General features: G+C 38.4%; 1 pseudogene; it reads left to right on the top strand.

The window, feature by feature from the left end:
- Positions 1-3,706: 3,706 nt before the first annotated feature.
- On the top strand, positions 3,707-5,936 carry LOC136460711 (uncharacterized; annotated as a pseudogene).
- The last annotated feature ends 282 nt before the right edge of the window (positions 5,937-6,218 follow it).

Below are 6,218 nucleotides of genomic sequence, written 5' to 3'. Positions count from 1 at the left end.
AAACTACAAGCTTCTAAGTAAATTAAGGATATATGAAAATATATGGATCAAAGACTCAGTTGCAATCCTATCAGTGTTCTGGTTCCTGTAATACCGGACACGTCCGGTAGGTATAACGAACACGTCCAGAATACGCAGAGCAAAAACACTTGCTTTCTATCCCTGTCCATACCAGACACGTCTGATAGTAATACCAGACACGTCCGATAGGTGCAGGACAGAAGCAAATAACCCGCTGCTTGTGATTCTTTATTTTAGCGATAGTATTTATTTTATGCCCTGCATCTCAACAAATAAATTGCTCCACTAGAGAGCTATTAAAAGCATCATATGGCAAAATAAAATACTTTTCAATTAGCCACTTTCAATATTTCACAAATATGCCTATTTGTGAACTATTGAACACAAAACGAACAAGGTGGCTATCCTATAAGGTTTGGGTACTTGTTACCAATGGTGATGATGAAATATATGATATATTCATTAAATTATCTTTGGGTCAACAATATAAGAGATTATGATAAGAATTGGTTGATAGATTGAGTGAATATTATCAAATTGCTTGCTCAACCACCCCGATGCCTTCATCTCATCACCAAGTACCTACATCATTAACCTACGTATAGTTTGGTACCCAACTCTTATTGGGTCCTTTTGACTTAGTCAACACGTGCCTAGGCACTCAAATGGCTTTAGCACTAGTTTGTGGTGAACACATCACCTTGCTAGTGTTAACTTCATTTGAGGTCTTCCTAAGCATATCATTATAAACAAATGTGTTTGGCTTAGGAGTATTACCATTTGAGCATTCAAAGCTTAAGTGCCCCTTTCTCTTACAAGCATAGCATATGCGGCCTTTGTTTGCTCTATGCTTGTTTTGCTTGTATGGACATCTATCAACCTTGTGGCCCATCTCATTGCATCCATAGCATTTTCTTGTTGCAACTTGGGCTTCCTTTCTTGCCTCTTTGTACATTGGGCATTTCTTGGTAGGATGCCCCTAATTTCTTGCTCATGAGACAAGCGCTTTGTCCATCACTTTGATCATCAATTGAACCTACCTTTAGGCCTGTAGTGCATACCTCAGTTAATATCATTATGCTCCTCGATTATAATTTTATCTTCTTCCGTAATTTACAGTGATATATTTCTCACAACATCTAATTAGTCAAGGGACTGCAGGCATGGGTAAATGATAGTTCAACCATGGTGTATACATTGAAACTTCATCTTCAAAGGATAGCTTTTCAAACAACACTAAATTGTTTCCTTCCTGTAGCCTATAGGGTCCCTTTTTCATAAAAGTATTGCTGGTGCATGGTTTCTCTCAAAGGTGAGTGCTTCTATCAATCTATTACCTGAATATTGTTGCATACTCATACTTAAAGATCTCACATGTAAACCACTTACATTTCCTATGATTGAGGCAAGAATTTTTGTCTTTATATACTTCTCATGGTGTCTGGCCAGTTGTCATATTATTTCCAATGCAAAAGTGTGCTTCCCTTTGTTTTACTGAATCTAGCTATGTGTGTTAATGTTAGCTAAGTACTTGAGATAAGACATGGGTACTGAATGTCTATTTTGTTGAACCAGTTGGGTGTTTGTTAAAGATCACAAAATTCTAATCTTGACTTTCCTTCATATTGAGTGTTTGTGATTGCCAGGTCAATTTGCTTATGAAATTCTTGATACAGTGAGTGTTTGTGTTTGTTAAGATATTTTTGAATTTGAATCCATTGCTTTGCAAACCTACCTAATGTCAATCTTGCAGCTGCTCTAAACCTGCATGCTACCACTAATGGGAGTAGGAGGCTAAGGGCAGTGCCAACATTTTCGAGGGCATTAGGAAGAGCATCAGCTGGTGAGTAAAGCGCCAGCCGAATTATCAGGATTCGAGTTCATGTCATTCTGCCCATATTTTAATGAATAGAGTTGCAGTGTGGTGTATATTTCCGTCATTTTGCATCTATTTTGGGATGAGGTTTAAATATATAATATTGGGGCACTATACCATCATTTTTCCAGTGTTTCCACCACTGTAATCTATGTGGCATAGTGCCTACCTTCTCTTTGATTCAGAAAGATATATTACTGTTCCTTGGGAATATTGGTTACCTGCCAAGATTATTGGCATTTTTTTATCTAGAAATATAGATAGATATGTTGATAAGGCACTGAATGGGCTTAGTCTATAGTTGTTTACATAATTTTATGAATGGGCGGGTGTTCATAGGGAGACAGCAGATTGCTTGTTGAATAATCGAGTGCAAATACTATCTCTGTTCACAGGTGGTTCAGGCACAGGGTGTAGAAGCAAATTTGAAACAAAATAGGAGCTAGCAAGAAAAAATATATGTAAGGTGCTTGCTCGAGCTCCATGACCTGATGAACTTATGTTTTTTAATCATCCTAGTACTGCTTGTTGCTTGTAGTATAATCCAAGGCAATATTTTAACATATGCAATTTGAGGAGTGTTTTTATCAAATTAGTCTCATGAGAAGAAAAAAATAATTTTTTTCTTACTTAAGATGGCTGATGAAGAAAGACTAACTCCCATATTTTGTGGAAGCCATGTGAAAACTCCTTGGAATAAATACACTTTAGCTTAGATGCTTATGAAATTCTTGATACAGTGAGTGTTTGTGTTTGTTAAGATCTTTTCGAATTTGAATCCATTGCTTTGCAAACCTACCTATTGTCAGTCTTGCAGCAGCTCTGAACCTGCATGCTACCACTAATCGTTTTCACCTTATAAATGAAAATGCGAACCTCGGAAATAGAAGCATCGAACAGGAATTAACATATTTTTTTGCCATACGAATCAAGAGATCCAGCTCAGAAGGAAATCAACACGGATGAACATAGAGGAACACACTGACATACTTGATAAGCAACTTTATACTGATTGCCATAGAAAAAGACTTTCCCTTACCATATGTTCAGACGACCTACCTGCTTTTTGTACTGACCATTTTTTTAAAGAATTGATTCATTGCGCGCATGGGCATATACCAGTTAAGGTGTTACATAATTAGCAATTGATATTAGGACCTAAAAACAATTGACCATTCAGGTAGTCAATAGGATCCTGAATGGGCATGATAGGAGGCAGCACCCATTCAGGTAGTAAATAGTTTTAGCATGTGTGTCTCTAATGGTACTTATTTTGTATCATGAATATCAGTATTTTCTAATACAAACATAGTCAAAGTACATTTTTTAGATGGTGGGAGTATTTCACTCTTTCTAGCATCAATGAAAGTTTTTATCACTACTCTCATGGACAAGTTTGATAATACGAATTTATTGGTTAATTTTGTGTTCAGTGAAATCACAATGGAACATATACAAAATAATGAAGGTCTTGCACCATCTGAATACTTGACAAACATCATCAATGGAGGTAATTGTTTATACTCATGTCCATAGACACATTCACTTGTATTATTTATTGTAATTAAGCAAATATTTATCAACTTATTTTCAAACAGGTGACCATACAGCATCAAATTCACAAGCGCAAATAGATCAACGTGCGCAGAGAAAGGGAAAAACACGACATGCATCAATGACTCAAGAAGAAAGGGATGAAAAAAAAACTTAGGGAAAAGTATCAACAGACAAAGGAAAACATGGATGCCACCAAGCTAAAAAGGAAAAGGGAAAAGGCACGATTTGCGGCAATTACTCAGGAAGAAAGAAATGAAAAAAATAGAAAGCGTCGTGAACAATATCATCACAAAAAAGCAGGTAAATCTGATTTTGCTTTTCTGAATTCAGTGTTGCTATTGTTAGTTTATTTAATATATAGTGAATGCCATGTGGTACTAGTTGGAGTTGATTCGACCATGGAAAGCACTGATGTCTATGAAGATAGTGACTGGCTACATCCAAACAACTCATACAATCCCATGAAGATTGATAAAGATAACACATGTACCATTTTGTTTTTTTACTAAATACTAATTATTTTTTCTTGTGTTTGTATGATGCCGAGGCCAAGGTTAATATCATGTTATTATATATATGTAGATGAATACTCTGATAAATGTATAGATCAAAGTGGCATGATTGGCATGACTGATGCATCACCTGATCTAAACCCAGGTACATTGTTTTTTTATTAATGTTATCTATTTGAGAAGAAAAAATGTAGTGGGCAATCCAATTGTGGTTCATGACAATGTAATAATAAATTAATGTTCTTGCAATATGTGCCCTTCTGTATTTTATTGTACTTTTCTATTATATATAGGTGCTATAAATGCATCCAGTTCCATCGACAATATTGTCACTTGTCCAAAAGAGCGTAAGCGTGAGCTAGATAGAGCACGAAGGGTTGCAATGTCTCCTAAACAAATAGCACTATTAAATAAGAGACGGCGTGACTTGTATGCAAAGAAAAATGCTACAAGAAAACTGCAAATGACTCCACAAGAGAAGGAGTTGAAACGAAAAGAGAGCAAGAAAAAATACAATTGGATGGTGAGAGAACAACGAGCAAACAATTTGCATCTAGACTCAATAGCCATGGAGACCCTCACTTTAACACTCAGTTTATTTTCCCTTCTTCACCTCAATCGCATGAAGCGCCTTCACACGAGATGGAAATACGCGAATTGAGGGGCACGCCTGTTAACGTCGCGCCGACTGTAGTTCAAAATCCAAAAGTCCAGACCCTGAAGTGGCTGCGACACAGACCATACATAAGCAACGAGTGACCACTAGAGAGACAAATGCCCTTCTATCCCGTCGCAATCGGGCTTTTGAAGCAAACATTAGAAGAAGTGCTAGAGGGTGTGCGGATGGAAAGTGCAATGATTCGAACGACCCAACTCAACCGAGTGTGGTTTACAATGCTAATTAGCCTTGGTCAGTATATATTGTCGGTACTTTCACCTTCGCTCTTCTATTCTAAAAACTCATACCTTTTGTTACTACAGGTGGTGTCACCCAGGAAACTCTAGTTCCACCACCTAATAATTGCACAGGTACACAGACACAACCGTCTGTAGTTGACGGTACCTCTTCAATGCCTCCGAATGGTGCACAAGCTCATACGTCAGACTCTATGGTCGAGGATGGTATTTTCTTTATTAAATTTATCCTTTTTTGTTTCTTTGTATGCCATTATGTTTCTCTCATCATATATGTGGCCGTGTTGCACAGACTATGATGAGGATGTCATATTTGAGGAGGACGAGGAAGTGGATGAGGCGTACTTTTTCGTCAGACAAGGTACATCATGTAATAGTCAAAACATTCTTTCATAAACTTTCTTTCAACACATAACACATCAACATTTTGTCAGAAGATGATGAGGAGGGAACCGATGTTGAGCACATTATCGACATGGATGAGGAAGAGAACAGTGAGCCTAATGTCCCTGGATCCATACGATAGGGTTTACGCTAATGTCCCATCAGAGTCACACATGCTACCATCGGTGCCGAACTACGAGCACTGCAACACAAAGAAATTCAAGGGTGAACCGCCCGGATTCTGTTGTCGGGGTGGAAAGATTCATCTTTCAACTCTTGAGACACCACCAAAGCTCATGAGGTTGTGGTCAAGCTCGAATGCTGATGCTAGGCACTTTCATGCAAACATTAGATATTTCAATGGCCACTTCTCTTTCACTTCTCTATACTGCCACCTAGATCGTGTGACCACTAACATGCGAATCTATGGTGTCTACATATTCCGTGCCCATGGCCAGATTTACCATAACATACGATCATTTAGTAAAGAGGATGGTGTCGAAAAGAGACACCTCGAGCTTTATTTTTATGACGACAATCCATCCCTTGAGCATCGGATGAGCAACTGCAGTGAGCAATGCACCCAAAATGACAGAGAAGTTATAGAGAAATTGGTTAGTATCTTTAATGGGAATCCCTACTCAGCAACTAAGGAGTATGGGACACGTTGAAAACCTCGAGGATTACTGGGTCGAGTTGAACCTTGACCAGCGGCTTGACTAGAGAACATATTATGTGCCATTGACATCAGAGGTGGCCGTCGTCTGGGTTGAGGGGAGTGAGCAGTCACGGCCAATTCGAGCATAGTGTTCTCCTACAAGGGAAGGATCGGTCTATACATGGCATCCGCTCATATAATGCATGCTACAACCCACTGTCATACCCGGTGTTCTTTCCAATGGGTGAGCTCGGGTGGCACAACTAGATTCCAAAAGAGGATGTGACTGGCTCAA

Source organism: Miscanthus floridulus, chromosome 6 (genome assembly GCF_019320115.1).
Source record: "Miscanthus floridulus cultivar M001 chromosome 6, ASM1932011v1, whole genome shotgun sequence".
NCBI lineage: Eukaryota > Viridiplantae > Streptophyta > Magnoliopsida > Poales > Poaceae > Miscanthus > Miscanthus floridulus.
The sequence above is the reverse complement of the archived record's forward strand: the minus strand, read 5'-3'. Positions and strand labels throughout refer to the sequence as shown.